Raw genomic sequence first — 17,061 nt, forward strand, 5'->3', positions numbered from 1 at the left:
CATTGGATATAATTATCATGAGTATTATATGTACTATAAACTTATATAATTTTGCTCCCTAGTATTATAAAATCATTGTTGTTATTATATTACACTACATTATCATTATTATTATTATTATTATTATTATTATTATTATTATTATTATTATTATAAAGTATGGAAATGAAAGACGGTTTATGTTTTGGTATTAAGTTACATATATATCATTATTATTATCCACTAAAGCATAGACGTCCACTATAGTTTATCCTTATCATTATATATATATTATATTAATTTACTTCAGATATTATAAATATAATAATAATATCATTCTTATAGTAATGATTATATTGGTACGCTAACAAAGGATTATGTAAAGCAGTAAGAGTGAGAACGGAAAAAAAAAAGAAACGAAGGAGCGTAACCGAGAGAGAGAAAGAGAGAAAACGGAAACCTCCACCAAATTTTTGGCTTCAATTTCTTGCAATCCGTAACTCCAATAAAAAATCTAATCCGGTAAAAGTATTTATATCTTCCTCCTCTACACGTTGGCACCACTTTTGGTCGGTGAAAGTTGACGGTAACGTAACTCTTCTATCCCTTGAGTTCGGCCAACAGGAGTTTTAGGAGGCACAGACGATTCTGGACGTTTTCTTCTTCGATAGCTCGATCAGAAAACTTCTCTGGAGCTTTGAATATTTTGATTACGTACGAAGGTATGGTTTTGGTTTCTCGTAGTTAATGTTTAATGTCACGTGAAAACTTAGGCTAGATGACCTTAAGATAGGAATGAACTGAGTGAATAATTGATGGATAGTGTATATGGTATAATATATGTGGTTTAGCTGTTATTAATAATCTGCTATTGAAATTGGTTGGTTTTGGGAAAAGATTTAATATTGATATTTGTTTGATTTTGAAATAATTTGTTACCGGAAATGATTTGAAGGATTGAGAGGTGTTTGATTTGGTAGTTGGGACCCTTGAAGGGTGGCAGAAATTCGAGCTTTAGAGGAGATACTGCCAAAACTTCTATGAGAATTGGAGTTTGATTTGAGGTGGTATTTTACAAAGAAAGAGATTATTATGTGGCTTGTGTATTTGAGACTATTTGTTGACCCTCTGTCGCAAGATGTGACCGGGCACTTTAACTCCTCGGATTCCCCCATGGGCATGCATATATATGAATATTGAATATTATATTTGAGCTTGGAGTTCGACTCCATGGAATACTATATTATTGAGCTTGGAGTTTGACTCCATGGAGTATTATTGAGCTTGGGGATGCGCGCACAGAGGGACTGTCCAATGGTTAACTACCAGGACTTGTCGGGTTGGCTGTATAACCGACAGATGAGACTCATCAGCCATAGGACAGGCATACATCATATGCATTTGTTTGCTTTGTTTGGGTGTGCATTGTTTTAGTTTGCTTAACTGTTAAATTCTGCTTATCTGCTACTTGTTCTACTTGTTGTAAATGCTTCTCTATTTGTGTTTTCCTTGTCTGTAATGTTTGTCTATGTAATTGAGAGGCCCCTTGTCTGGCGAAGGAATGACAAGGGTTGTTCCACCAGTGATTCAGAGGATTAGAAGTGACAGAAAGTAGAATGTTGGGTTAAAGTTAGATTCAGAACTAGAATACCTTAGACAATTTACCTAACTTCCGGTTTAGTTGAGTTCTTAAGCTGAAATCTGAGCGTCGAAGTTCTAGGAATGCCTCTGGCTTTCCCGAGACCTTTTACATTAACTATGCAGGCACCTTTACCATACTGAGAACCTCCGGTTCTCATCCCATACTATGTTGTTGTTTTTCAGATGCAGGTCGAGAGACACCTCGTTGAGCGTCTGGGTATCCTCCTTACAAGCAAAGAACTACCTTTTTGACTGTCATATTTTGATTTTGGGCTATGTATACATGTTTATAGAGTCTCCACATGTACATTTTGTGTTTTGTCCCTCCTAGAGGTCGACTTGGAGATACAGGAGTTTACTTTGTGGTTTGACTTTTATTTTGGGTTGTATATATATAATCATATACTCTGGCCGGCCTTAGTTTCGCAGGTCGAGTCTGGAGCTTGCTATCTAAGTTTTGGAACTCTGATATGTATATATGTTTTCAGCTTCCCTTTGATTTTTCCTGTCCGTTTTACAAATATCCATGCGAGTGTGACACGATTTCCTGTTTATCGTTTTTGATTAGCTTATCCTTCAAGGCTCCTAGATATGACTTCATCCAACTATATCTATGTACATATCCTTTTCTTTTAGAAGTCGTAATACCTTGCCACCTCTGCTTTACGGCTTAAGCGTAAGGCCCTGTGTGGTAGGGTGTTACATTATGGTATCAGAGCAGTTCGTTCCTATAGAGCCTGAGGGATGGACTGATTATGCTTCTGGGTGTGTGTATGTGCTATTAGGATATCTGATTGATATATGTGGCATAAACGTTCATGAGCATGCATTTGGAACTTGAAGCATTAGACTTGCGATATTGAGACTGATCAACTTAATATCACTTGTTTGGTGTGTGAAGGGACCAGATGTCGACTCACGGACGCGGTCGCGGCCGAGGTAGAGGTAGGATAGGCACTGTTACTCCTGGCCCGGCAGGGAATGATCCAGTAGACTTCATGGCTGCCCTGGGAAATATGGCTGCGGCTATGCAGGCGACAGCCGAGGCACTGGGTAATCAGATAAACCAGGGTAATCACGGAAACAATAATAATGAGGACGGTCCCATGACACTTGCTACATTTCTGAAAGTTCACCCTCCGACCTTTAGGGGAACCTCAAATCCCACAGATGCAGATAATTGGATTCAAGCTATGGAACGGGCACTGCAGGCTCAGCAGGTTCCTGAGGAGCAATGGGTTGAGTTTGGAACTTATCAGCTGCAGGGTGAGGCTCAGCATTGGTGGCAGGGGACACGACGTATCCTGCAGCCAGATGGCGCTGTGATTCCTTGGGAGGTTTTCTGAACAGAGTTCTATAAGAAATACTTTCCTAATTCAGCCAGAAATGCCAAAGAACTTGAATTGATGCAGTTAAAGTAGGGACAGATGACTGTTGCTGAGTATACTAGCAGGTTTGAGGAGTTATGTCGCTTTTCTCGTATTTGTCAAGGTGCGCCTGATGATTTTGCTGAGTGGAAATGTATTAAGTATGAGGGAGGTCTTCGAAGTGATATTCTGAGCTTCGTTGCACCAATGGAGATCAGAGTGTTTTCAGAACTGGTAAACAAAAGTAGAGTTGCTGAGGATTGTCTGAGAAAGGCGACATCAGATAAGAGTGATCAGCGAATTTTTGTTAGGAGAGATCAGGGAAGGAACTTCGCCCCTAGAGGACAAGATTTTAAGCGAGGCGGTTACAACCCACAACCACATTTGGGTCAGAATAACTTCCAGAGATTCAGTAATAATAACAGCCAGGGAAGAGGCAAAGGAAAGCAAGCTCAGACCCCATCGAATGATTTAACTTGTAGGAGGTGTGGAAAGTACCACCCGAATACTCCGTGCAGGGCTGGTTTAGGTGTATGCTATTACTGTGGTGAAGCTGGGCATTTGTCTTGGAATTGTCCAGAAAAGAAGAAGAATCAAGAAGCTGAAAAGGCACAACATCAGGGACGCGTGTTCACTATGACAGCGGATGGTGCTGGAACCGCAGATACTCCGATTAGAGGTAATCACACACTGATAATCGAAATTTTCGATTGCCTTGCGTAGTAAATAGCACGCAGCATTCATTGTAGTACATTACCGAGTTGTGAGCCTTGTGATTTTCAATTAAGCGATCGACTAAAAACCTCCGAATGGTGAGACAGAACGATAGTTGGTCAGCCTAGAAAAGTGACTAAATTCTTGGAGAATAATAATAAGAGTGGCGCAGCAGTAGTGGGTTGAATTATTTTGAGTATACAACTTAAGTTATACATAAAGAACCGGAAATGTTGAGAGTTGTGCGGGACAGTTACCTGAAACCCAGAGATGGTAAGTTATGAGGAAGAGACATGACATAGGTTGAACCCGTAATTGATAATCGATTATGTGTCAAGAGAAAGCGTAAGTTGTGATAGATTTAGTGTCAGAGGCTGAACCAGTTTCGATTGAATTACGAAAGGTGACACCATTAGAATCGGCAGAACTTAGGAGCTAGATGAAGCGAGTATTAGAGATGATAAACCCGTCGTTCTAATACCAACCTGCCTTGTAACCTTTCTACATCGAACCTATCTTGTATCTTTTGCTTTGCGTAGACTTTTAAACCATAAGAATATCCTGAATTTGCAAACTAAACATGTTAAATCTTTCTATTTTTCTTTGACATGTTTAAGAAGGGAAGTTACATTAGTATGAATCTTTTCTATTATATATCAATTTTCGAGGACGAAAATTTTTGTAAGATGGATAGAATGTAGCGACCCTCAATTTTAAAAATATAAATATAAATAAGTTATAATTTATTTTATAAAATTAGAATTCTTTATTTTTAGAAAATTATTTTTATTATTAGTAATTGAACTAATTTTATAATAATTTGAATTTAATCAAAACCATATTATTATTATTATTATTATTATTATTATTATTATTATTATTATTATTATTATTATTATTATAAAGCATTGGATATAATTATCATGAGTATTATATGTACTATAAACTTATATAATTTTGCTCCCTAGTATTATAAAATCATTGTTGTTATTATATTACACTACATTATTATTATTATTATTATTATTATTATTAATTATAAAGTATGGAAATGAAAGACGGTTTATGTTTTGGTATTAAGTTACATATATATCATTATTATTATCCACTAAAGCATAGACATCCACTATAGTTTGTCCTTATCATTATATATATAATATATTAATTTACTTTAGATATTATAAATATAATAATAATATCATTCTTATAGTAATGATTATATTGGTACACTAACAAAGGATTATGTAAAGCAGTAAGAGTGAGAACGGAAAAAAAAAAAGAAACGAAGGAGCGTAACCGAGAGAGAGAAAGAGAGAAAACGGAAACCTCCACCAAATTTTTTGCTTCAATTTCTTGCAATCCGTAACTCCAATAAAAAATCTAATCCGGTAAAAGTATTTATATATTCCTCCTCTACACGTTGGCACCACTTTTGATCGGTGAAAGTTGACGGTAACGTAACTCTTCTATCCCTTGAGTTCGGCCAACAGGAGTTTTAGGAGGCACAGACGATTCTGGACGTTTTCTTCTTCGATAGCTCGATCAGAAAACTTCTCCGGAGCTTTGAATATTTTGATTACGTACGAAGGTATGGTTTTGGTTTCTCGTAGTTAATGTTTAATGTCACGTGAAAACTTAGGCTAGATGACCTTAAGATAGGAATGAACTGAGTGAATAATTGATGGATAGTGTATATGGTATAATATATGTGGTTTAGCTGTTATTAATAATCTGCTATTGAAATTGGTTGGTTTTGGGAAAAGATTTAATATTGATATTTGTTTGATTTTGAAATAATTTGTTACCGGAAATGATTTGAAGGATTGAGAGGTGTTTGATTTGGTAGTTGGGACCCTTGAAGGGTGGCAGAAATTCGAGCTTTAGAGGAGATACTGCCAAAACTTCTATGAGAATTGGAGTTTGATTTGAGGTGGTATTTTACAAAGAAAGAGATTATTATGTGGCTTGTGTATTTGAGACTATTTGTTGACCCTCTGTCGCAAGATGTGACCGGGCACTTTAACTCCTCGGATTCCCCCATGGGCATGCATATATATGAATATTGAATATTATATTTGAGCTTGGAGTTCGACTCCATGGAATACTATATTATTGAGCTTGGAGTTTGACTCCATGGAGTATTATTGAGCTTGGGGATGCGCGCACAGAGGGACTGTCCAATGGTTAACTACCAGGACTTGTCGGGTTGGCTGTATAACCGACAGATGAGACTCATCAGCCATAGGACAGGCATACATCATATGCATTTGTTTGCTTTGTTTGGGTGTGCATTGTTTTAGTTTGCTTAACTGTTAAATTCTGCTTATCTGCTACTTGTTCTACTTGTTGTAAATGCTTCTCTATTTGTGTTTTCCTTGTCTGTAATGTTTGTCTATGTAATTGAGAGGCCCCTTGTCTGGCGAAGGAATGACAAGGGTTGTTCCACCAGTGATTCAGAGGATTAGAAGTGACAGAAAGTAGAATGTTGGGTTAAAGTTAGATTCAGAACTAGAATACCTTAGACAATTTACCTAACTTCCGGTTTAGTTGAGTTCTTAAGCTGAAATCTGAGCGTCGAAGTTCTAGGAATGCCTCTGGCTTTCCCGAGACCTTTTACATTAACTATGCAGGCACCTTTACCATACTGAGAACCTCCGGTTCTCATCCCATACTATGTTGTTGTTTTTCAGATGCAGGTCGAGAGACACCTCGTTGAGCGTCTGGGTATCCTCCTTACAAGCGAAGAACTACCTTTTTGACTGTCATATTTTGATTTTGGGCTATGTATACATGTTTATAGAGTCTCCACATGTACATTTTGTGTTTTGTCCCTCCTAGAGGTCGACTTGGAGATACAGGAGTTTACTTTGTGGTTTGACTTTTATTTTGGGTTGTATATATATAATCATATACTCTGGCCGGCCTTAGCTTCGTAGGTCGAGTCTGGAGCTTGCTATCTAAGTTTTGGAACTCTGATATGTATATATGTTTTCAGCTTCCCTTTGATTTTTCCTGTCCGTTTTACAAATATCCATGCGAGTGTGACACGATTTCCTATTTATCGTTTTTGATTAGCTTATCCTTCAAGGCTCCTAGATATGACTTCATCCAACTATATCTATGTACATATCCTTTTCTTTTAGAAGTCGTAATACCTTGCCACCTCTGCTTTACGGCTTAAGCGTAAGGCCCTGTGTGGTAGGGTATTACATTTTCAGTATTAATGAACTTATATATACATTAAGCATTTAGTATAATTTAATCTCAATTTTTAGTTATGCATAATATTTTGTATATCAACTATATTATGTGTAAATTAAAATCAACCATTAATATAAAATACATATTAAAATATAAATACATATTAAAAATAAATTAAAACATACCTAGTACACAAATATATTAATTACTGATTTTATATTTTAATATATAAGTAATATTTTAATTTATATATATAAATTGGTCAAAAAACTAATTTTCGATTCATTCGATTGAACCAACAAATTCGATTCGATTTTTAAAATTACAAGTGTAATTACCCGTGCCATGCACGTGGCATGCACGTGATAAGATCGAATAAAATATCAAAATAATAATTAAATAAAAACAGAAAAATAGTATTATAAAATTTATAAAAAATATTAATAAATAAAGCAAATCTTTAATAAAATTTTTATTAAAAATTTAGATTGTAAACAAATTAAAAAATTGGTATCAGGGTCAAGTTAATAATTTTAAGAATATAACTCATTTAATCTATGTCACGTGTCAAAATTCTAATATATAATAATCTATTCAATGACCAAATTTCAAAATCCTTGCCGCATCACTTCAAGGAGTCGTTGGAATCGAAATCTTCTTTTGCGTTCCAATCTAAGACCAAGTTTTCGTCCCCATTGCTAGAAAAATCACCGGCCAACGTTCCGGCATAACGTTTTGTCAAAGAATCGGAGCCAGCCTTGTTCTGTCCGTACTAAACATGGTTGTCTCGAGTTTTGTATAGACCAAAAGAATTGGAGTCTGTTTTTAACATAATCTTATGGAGAATCCCAAAGCTTACGTACCAATAAGTATATGGTGGCTTCTGCCACATTATGTTATTAGTGGCACGTCGGATGCATTAACAGTGATAGAATTTCAAGATTTGTACTACAGATGCCGGAGGGAATGAGAGGTTTGGGAGCGGCGACACTCTCCGTTGTTTTTAGACTCGGAAGTTTTGTTAACAGTGAGATTATAGTTGTTGTGGTTGCAATCAGCTCAAGATTTGGGGATAAATGCTGGGTTAAGTGCTATCAACCTATGTGTTTATGTGTACATTGCTAATGCTTTTGTGTATAAACAAGTGCACATAGTGATAGAATTTCAAAAATTGTACTACGATCAGATGTCCGAGGGAATGAGAAGTTTGGGAGCGGCGGCACTCTCTGTTGTTTTTGGACTCGAAAGTTTTGTTAACAATGGGATTATATTTGTTGTGGTTGCAATCAGCTCAAGATTTGGGGATAAATGGTTACAAAACAATCTGAATAAGGCTAATCTTCATCATTTTTACTGAGTTCTTGCTGGGTTAAGTGCTATCAACCTATGTGTTTATGTGTTGATTGCTAATGCTTTTGTCATAAACAAGTGCACATAGTTAATAATAATAATGGGGTGTAGTAGCAAAGAAAGAAATATATTCATTGTAGGTTGGTTCGCTAATGCATGGATTTTCAGTATTAATGAACTTATATATACATTAAGCATTTAGTATAATCTAATCTCAATTTTTAGTTATGCATAATATTTTGTATATCAACTATATTATGTGTAAATTAAAATCAACCATTAATATAAAATACATATTAAAAATAAATTAAAACATACCTAGTATACAAATATATTAATTACTGATTTTATATTTTAATATATAATTAATATTTTTATTTATATATAAATTGGTCAAAAAACTAATTTTCGATTAATTCGATTGAACCAACAAATTCGATTCGATTTTTAAAATTACAAGTATAATCACCCGTGCCATGCACGTGGCATGCACGTGATAAGATCGAATAAAATATCAAAATGATAATTAAATAAAAACAGAAAAATAGTATTATAAAATTTATAAAAAATAATAATAAATAAAGCAAACCTCTAATAAAATTTTTATTAAAAATTTAATTGTAAATAAATTAAAAAATTGGTACCAGGGTCAAATTAATAATTTTAAGAATATAACTCATTTAGTCTATGTCACGTGTCAAAAATCTAATATATAATAATCTTTTCAATGACCAAATTTCAAAATCCTTGCCGCATGACTTCAAGGAGTCGTTGGAATCGTAATCTTCTTTTGTGTTCCAATCTACAACCAAGTTTTCATCCCATTGTTAGAAAATTCACCGGCCAACGTTCTGGCATAACGTTTGGTCAAAGAATCAGAGCCAGCCTTGTTTTGTCCGTACTAAACATGGTTGTCTCGAGTTTTGTAGAGACCAAAAGAATTGGAGTCTGTATTCAACATAATCTTATAGAGAATCCCAAAGCTTACGTACCAATAAGTATATGGTGGCTTCTGCCACATTATGTTATTAGTGACACGTCAGATGCATTAACAGTGATAGAATTTCAAGAATTCTACTACAATCAGATGCCGGAGGGAATGAGAAGTTTGGGAGCGGCGACACTCTACGTTGTTTTTGGACTCAGAAGTTTTGTTAACGATGGGATTATAGTTTGTTGTAGTTGCAATCAGCTCAAGATTTGGGGATAAATGGTTACAAAACAATCTGAAGAAGGCTAATCTTCATCACTTTTACTGAGTTCTTGCTGAGTTAAGTGCTATCAACCTATGTGTTTATGTGTACATTGCTAATGCTTTTGTGTATAAACAAGTGCACATAGTTAATAATAATAATAATAATAATAATAATAATAATAATAATAATAATAATGGGGTGTAGCAGCAAACAAAGAAATATATTCAGTGTAGGTTGGTTCGCTAGTGCATGGATTTTCAGTCTTAATGAACTTATATATACATTAAGCATGTAGTATAATTTAATCTCAATTTTTAGTTATGCATAATATTTTGTATATCAACTATATTATGTGTAAATTAAAATCAATCATTAATATAAAATCCATATTAAAATATAAATATATGTTGAAACTAAATGAAAACATACCTAGTACACAAATGTATTAATTACTGAATTTATATTTTAATATATAAGTAATATTTTTATTTATATATATAAATTGGTCAAAAAACTGATTTTCGATTAATTCGATTGAACCAACAAATTCGATTCGATTTTTAAAATTACAAGTGTAATTACCCGTGCCATGCATGTGGCATGCACGAGGCATGCACGTGATAAGATCGAATAAAATATCAAAATGATAATTAAATAAAAATAAAAAATAGTATTATAAAATTTATAAAAAATAATAATAAATAAAGCAAACCTCTAATAAAATTTTCATCAAAAATTTAAATTGTAAACAAATTAAAAAATTGGTATCAAGGTCAAGTTAATAATTTTAAGAATATAACTCATTTAGTCTATGTCACGTGTCAAAAATCTAATATATAATAATCTATTCAACGACCAAATTTCAAAATCCCTACTGCATCACTTCAAGGAGTCGTTGGAATCGTAATCTTCTTTTGCCATTAGATTGATATGCATTAGGATTAGAGTTATACCCATAAGAACCGGAGGTTGTTGTTGCCAAGAAGGGTGATCAATCCTTTGAGACTCCTCCCACCTTTGATTGTTTCATCCTTGATGCACATCCTCATTATAGCTTCCATTCCCTACAACATAATTTGAGCCAAACTCATAGCCAAAGTGAGGATGAGAATTCATAGTGGCAAGAGAAAATAAAACAAATACTAATAAGAACTAATAAAAACTAACTCCTAAGACAAGCAAAAACTAGCAAAGAAGCATATTAACATATATACAATAGCCAATAACATAACACCATTGCAACTCCCCGGCAACGGTGCCATTAATTTGATATAAGGATTTATACCGGTTTAGAATTCCACAAAATATTTCCGTTGTTAGTATAGTCCAAACCAATAGTCAATCCTCAAATCAAACTAAAATTTAGTTTTGTCACACGTACAAACCCCAATAAGAATTAACCGAAATATTTAGACTCTGGGTCGTCTCACAAGAAATTGCAATGAAGTACCCAATTATTGGCTATGAAGGATAAGGGGGTTTGATTTTGATAATTGACAAGAAAAGTAAATGGCAAGAAAGTAAATAATAAGAACTAATAAAATCAAGGAAAAGAACTCTTGGCAAGACATAGGGAATTGAGATCACCATCCTTGTCTACAAACCATATATTGACAATTATGAGAGGCCAACCTATTAAGTCTACTTCCAAAAGCCTTAAGTACGTAATATCTACTCCTAGGCTTGAAGTACGTCAAATAGGTTTGATCACATCAACCCATAAGTCTCAACCTACCTACTAATTAACTTAGTAGTGGGTTAGTGTCAATGGATATCAAATTGATCACCAAGAGTTCTCAAATCACTAATTCAATGAGACCCAATGACTCAAGATCACTCAATTCCCTTAGCCTAGGCCAAGAGTCAAGAAAACTACTCGAGAACTAAAGGAAATATTCTAACAAACACCTAGAGTGCAAGAAAAGTAAACATCACAAAATGCTAAAATTAGTGAGACCCATGACTACCATAAGCAAGAAATCAATTATAGCAACTAAGATAAATATAAAAGAGCATGGAAACATAAAATTGCATTAAAGGAAATTAAGATCCAACAATTGTTCATCATCACAAAAGAGACATAAAAGTAAAATTGACAAGAGAACTAAGAAGAATAGAGTAGTAGAAACAAGAAATTGTAAAGGAAACAAGATAAAATCAAAAATTAAACATGGATCTATGATGCAATTAACCTAACCTAATTCTAGAGAGAAGAGGGAGCTTCTCTCTCTAGAAACTAACCTATATGATGCTATACTACCAAACAATTGCTCTCCCCTTACCCAAGCTTGAATTCTTCATGAAATAGCATCAGAAATAAGTTGGGTTGGGCCCAAAGTGCTTCAGAAATCGCCCCCAGCGATTTCATCTTTAGTGGGCCACGAGCAGCATCGGCGCACACGCGTACATGGCACATGCGCGCCCTTATACGCGAAGCAACATATGGCAAATTTTATATCATTTCATAGCCCCGGATGTTAGCTTTCCAACGCAACTGGAACCGCCTCATTTGGATCTCTGTAGCTCAAGTTATAGTCGATTAAGTGTCCGGAGGTCAAGCTTGACAGCTTTACGGTTCCTTCATTTCTTCATGAGTTCTCCCACTTTGCATGCTTTTCTCCTCACTTCTTCCATCCAATACTTACCTTATGAACCTGAAATCACTCAATAAACATATCAAGGCATCGAATGGGATTAAAGTGAATTAAAATAACCAATTTTAGGGGCTAAAAAATATGTTTTCACACTTAAGTACGAATTCATGGAGAATTGTAAAACCATGCTATTTCATAGAATAAATGTGAGAAAAGGTGATAAAATCTCCAAAATAAGTACAAGATAAACCACAAAATTGGGGTTTATCATGGACCAGAGCCACAAAACTATCCTTCCCCTCTATTTGTGAATAACACTCTACCTGTCCACATTTGTCCCCTCCACAGTTTATATAAACAGTCTCTTTCACACATACTCCACGTAAATCGCTATAGGCTCTAGCGATTTACACACGCACACCAACGCACATACTACCAAGATCAAACAGAAACCGCGACAGGTACTAGCGGTTTCTATGCTGCCACGTTTGCTCGTAATCCGCGGCTGGCAGTAGCGAATTCTGTTCACTTGTAAACCGTTACTGCTAGTAGTGGTTTATATAGATACGTAAAACAATGTATTTGCGTCTTCGTTTTAAAAATAATGTATTTGCGTAGTTTTAAAGGTGAAACAATTTATTTAAGTGAATTTCCCTATAAATTAAAATTTAGTTTAATATTCAATTATAATAAATTTTAATATATAAAGAAAAGAAACTAATTTAAATCTCTATGATTTTGGTATAAACTATCTTTTATATATATACATATATATATTAACTAACCTTGCACAATAAAATTCAACTAAACATATTAGTTATCCTTTAAATTAAATAATACTTTTCACAAGTGTGCGTATCAAACTAAGATGATCAAAAAACAGGTTAGCTAAGAGTCAAAGGCAGTTTGTTAGTTCTAAGAAAAGGAGGGATTTAAAAATAAAAATGGAAACTAGCTTAGTAGGATATATCTTTATTATATACTTCAAGTTTGTCTTCAACTCCCAAACGTTGACACCTAAGGCTAATTAATATCAATGACTACCAGCATATAATATAAGAAGTACATATGAAAACGACACTGCTGGGGAATCATTGAATATTATGGTATTCAATCGCCATATGAATCAGCAATTAATAAAAAAACGATGATGAAATTATTTTAAAATTATAAAAATTCGTTCAATATATATCATACCATATTTATATAATATTACACGAGTAAGAAGTTGAAACATCGAAATTATGCTATCGCTTTTGTCACTTCTAAATAGAAAATTATTTTTTCATTTATAATAAAAAATTTAATATTCTAAATTTTCTTAGATAAAAATAAAATCTTACTTTTAAAATCGTAACGTTTTCATTTTAACGTACGTTTTCCGTTTTCCACACAATTAATGCACCAAAACTGACTACAATACAATATTATAAGCTTTAATGGGCCAATTTTTAAGTGTATATTTGGATTATAATTTGTCAAAATTAAAATTTGAATAAAAATAATTTTATAAAATTAATTGTAGGTATAAATAAATTTGTGTCAATATAGTTTATATTTAGCAATTTTATATTAAAATTAATTTTGATAAAATAAATATTATTTAAATAATATTAGATAAAATTACTTTTAGATAAATAATTACTAAAAAATACATGACATTAAATTATAATGTTATTTTTTATATATGTTTATTTTTTTTATATTTTTTTAATATGTTTTTTATATAGTATATATTTAGTACTCTTCATACTCTTTTTTAGTATGTTATAATTTTTTACTATTATTATTATTTATGGTTAATTTTTTTGTTTAATTATTGTAAACCCCGATTAATTAGTAGATAATTAGTCAATAAATTAGTTTTTAATAAAGAAGATTAGAAATGTGAAAATTATATCAAATTATGATAGAGCTCGTCGAAACGAAAATTTTGACACCAATTTCGAAGAAAACGGTCCAAAATTGAACCGAACGGACCGAACCGGTTGAACCGGGCCCATGGGCCCAACCGGACCAACCCATTACATGAGCTTAAAAGCTCATTTCTTTCTTCCAACGCAGCAGAAGCACAACGTAACAGGGGGAGGGAGAAGAGAAACGTACCGAAACCCCTGCATCAACTCTCGAACACCGTAACTTCTCCGTCCGAGCTCCGATCGTCGCACCATTTGCGGCCACGCGTTCACTGCGTCGAGCTCTACATTTCTACCGAAACAATTTCTTTGGTAAGCTACTAATCACTTCCAGCCATTCTTTTCCCCCAATTTTCAAATAATTGGAAGAGATGTTGAATTCTTTTGATTTCTGATGTTTTAGGATCCAATTAACTTGAGGAAAATATTCACTCTTGCTTATGTGAAGATTAGGTAAGGTGAGGATACAATAATTCTATTTTATTTTCATTGAATTTGAGCTTTGAGTATTAAATTGGATATATATGTGTTATGAATGTGTATTAGGTTGTGAATAAATAATTGGAGCTTGAAATTATGAATACCGGAACTTGGAGGAAGCGGATTAGTTGAGTTTTGAAGGGCTGCCTTGGTTTTGAATAAATAGCTTTGGTCGTTACGTGGAAATCGGCCAAGGTATGGTTTAGGTTTCTTGCATTTAATATATAATGTTCTGTGAAAACTTAGGCTAGACGACCATAGGATAAGTTGGAATGCAGGTGTATGTTTAATGTTTAGTAATTTGTCGATGAATATATTTGGTTGAAGTTTATTGGATAATTAGTTATTAATTTTGGATGGTGAATGTTGTTATGTTAATTTGGAGAGAATTATGGTTGAATGTTATTGTTGGTGAACATGGTTGGTTTGGTGCTTGTTGATTAATTAATGATTTGGTGAATTATTGATTTGAAGTATTTTGTGTTAGAAGCCTAGGATTAGTGAACTATGATCCTTAGTTGAATTTTGGTTGTTGGATTTGAATATTGTATGAGTATAATTGTTAATCTGAAGTAGATTTATTGTGGTGACTGTTATGATGATGAGGAAGGGTATGTTGAATTGAAAAGAAAGCAAGTTTGAACCCGAAAAGGGTGGCAAAGTCCGAGTTTTAGAGGAGATGCTGCCGAAATTTTATAACAATTAGAGATTTTATTTATATGATTATTTATAAAGATTTAGATTCAAAGGTTATATGGTTTGATTTTGAGTTATTAAGAAAATGAGCATGTTTTAAGTTTGATTTATTTGGAAAAGAATGAATTATGTTTTGAATTGAAACTATTGATGGACGGAATGGGAGGTGTGATAATGAAGGATAAGGATTGAATATGATTGACGTATAATGATGAATGATATGCGATTGAGAATGATGTGGATGTTGATGAATTATAATTGAATTATTTATATGGCTTATGAATTTAAATAATCTGAGATACGAGATTCCCTGGATTAAGTGCCGTGGCTTGCCACCACGTGTACTAGGTTGAAAATTCGATACTCTGTTGACCCTACGACGTAAGTGTGACTGGGCACTATATAAATTCCCGGGAATGTTACCCCCATTGAGCAATATTGATTACTTGAGAAAAAGCTATGCATAGACTCTTGGGGATGCACGTCGGGGGACAGTCTAAGGACAATTCAGACTTGTCGGGTTGGCTGGATAACTGACAGATGAGCCTCATCAGCCATAGGACAGGCATGCATCATATGCATATTACTTGAATTACTTGCTTGTGCTTTAATTGGGTGTGCCTATCTGTATTTACCATGCTAAATGTGTATTTGTTACCTGCAGTAGTTGTAACCTTCTTGTGTTTGCCTTTATCTGTCTATTTGTCTGTGAAAATGCATGATGGAGTTGGAGATATGGGGAAATGACAGTATAGGACTTAGATTTAAGGTTAAGTTAAGTTAGGTTTAAATATTCTTAGAAAACCACCTTTTATGGCTTCTGTTTAATACTTTAAGCTCTATAATCTGAGTGTCGGCGTCCTAGGATTGCCTCTGGCATTCCCATGACCTTATATATTATGTGTGTGGCACCTTTACCATATTGAGAACCTCCGATTCTCATTCCATACTATGTTGTTGTTTTTCAGATGCAAGTCGGGAGCCATCTCGTTAGGCGTCTGGACTCTTAAAGCGGAGGGGTTACTGGATAGTGTTGTTGTATAGTTTTGTTGTATAGTGATGTATATATATGTACTTAGCTTTCTCTCCGCATAGCTTGTCCTTTTTTATCCTCTTAGAGGTTTATGGAGAGGCAAGATTGTGTGTATGTACTTTTGGGTTTTAGATATGTATGTATATATGTGTAAATATTCTCCAGCCAGTCTTGACTTCGCAGGCTGAGTTAGGAGCTTGTTATTTTGTATCTTTGGCACTCTATTCCTACTTCTGTTATCTTATGTTTGATAGTTACGGTTTTCTTAGCATGCAAGTTAACTCGTTCCTTGAACGTTGCGCTTTTATCTCGCGATTTTTATTTCCCCTATTCTTCAAGGCTCCTAGCATATTATAACTCTTCTGCTATTATATGTATTCATTTTATTTTAGAGGTCGTAATACCACATCACCTCTATTTTACGACTTAAGCGTAAAGTTTTGTGTGGTAGGGTATTACAATTATTATTACTGAAAAGGATATAAGTTTAAATAATTATTTTATGTTATCTTATAATTTTATTTTAGATATTTAAATAAATTTTAATATTATTTTTTCTAGTACTCTAGGTACTCTAATAGAATTAATAGAATCATAATACAAAGAAAAAAAATATTTCATACAAAAAAATAACAGGTAAAAAATTTATATAAACCAAAAATAATAAAAATTCTATAAAAAATAATAATATGCATGAGAGAGCATTAAAAAATATTATAAAAAAATAACAAAATTAATCATATGAATAATAAAGAATAAAATTGGTAAATAGAAAAATAAATTTTAACAATTTTTTTTTACCAAAGATAGGATATTCGAACCCGCAACCTCTTAAATGAGTATGAAGAGACTATACTATTTGAGCTATAACTCATTAGCACCCTAAGTTATAAG

At 33.5% G+C, this 17,061-nt stretch overlaps 3 long non-coding RNA genes across 3 annotated transcripts; all 3 read left to right on the forward strand.

Moving 5' to 3' along the window:
- The first annotated feature begins 374 nt into the window (after positions 1 to 374).
- On the forward strand, positions 375 to 2,119 carry LOC140178895 (uncharacterized). The gene is made up of 2 exons (XR_011871881.1): positions 375 to 701; positions 1,804 to 2,119. It is a non-coding gene; the product is annotated as an uncharacterized lncRNA (long non-coding RNA).
- Positions 2,120 to 4,992: 2,873 nt separating this feature from the next.
- Positions 4,993 to 6,704, forward strand: LOC140178896 (uncharacterized). Its single transcript, XR_011871882.1, has 2 exons — positions 4,993 to 5,289; positions 6,392 to 6,704. It is a non-coding gene; the product is annotated as an uncharacterized lncRNA (long non-coding RNA).
- Positions 6,705 to 14,098: 7,394 nt separating this feature from the next.
- On the forward strand, positions 14,099 to 16,391 carry LOC140178355 (uncharacterized). Its single transcript, XR_011871308.1, has 4 exons — positions 14,099 to 14,270; positions 14,362 to 14,416; positions 14,505 to 14,633; positions 16,103 to 16,391. It is a non-coding gene; the product is annotated as an uncharacterized lncRNA (long non-coding RNA).
- Positions 16,392 to 17,061: the final 670 nt, after the last annotated feature.

This window comes from Arachis hypogaea, chromosome 14, assembly GCF_003086295.3.
Source record: "Arachis hypogaea cultivar Tifrunner chromosome 14, arahy.Tifrunner.gnm2.J5K5, whole genome shotgun sequence".
NCBI classification, from domain to species: domain Eukaryota; kingdom Viridiplantae; phylum Streptophyta; class Magnoliopsida; order Fabales; family Fabaceae; genus Arachis; species Arachis hypogaea.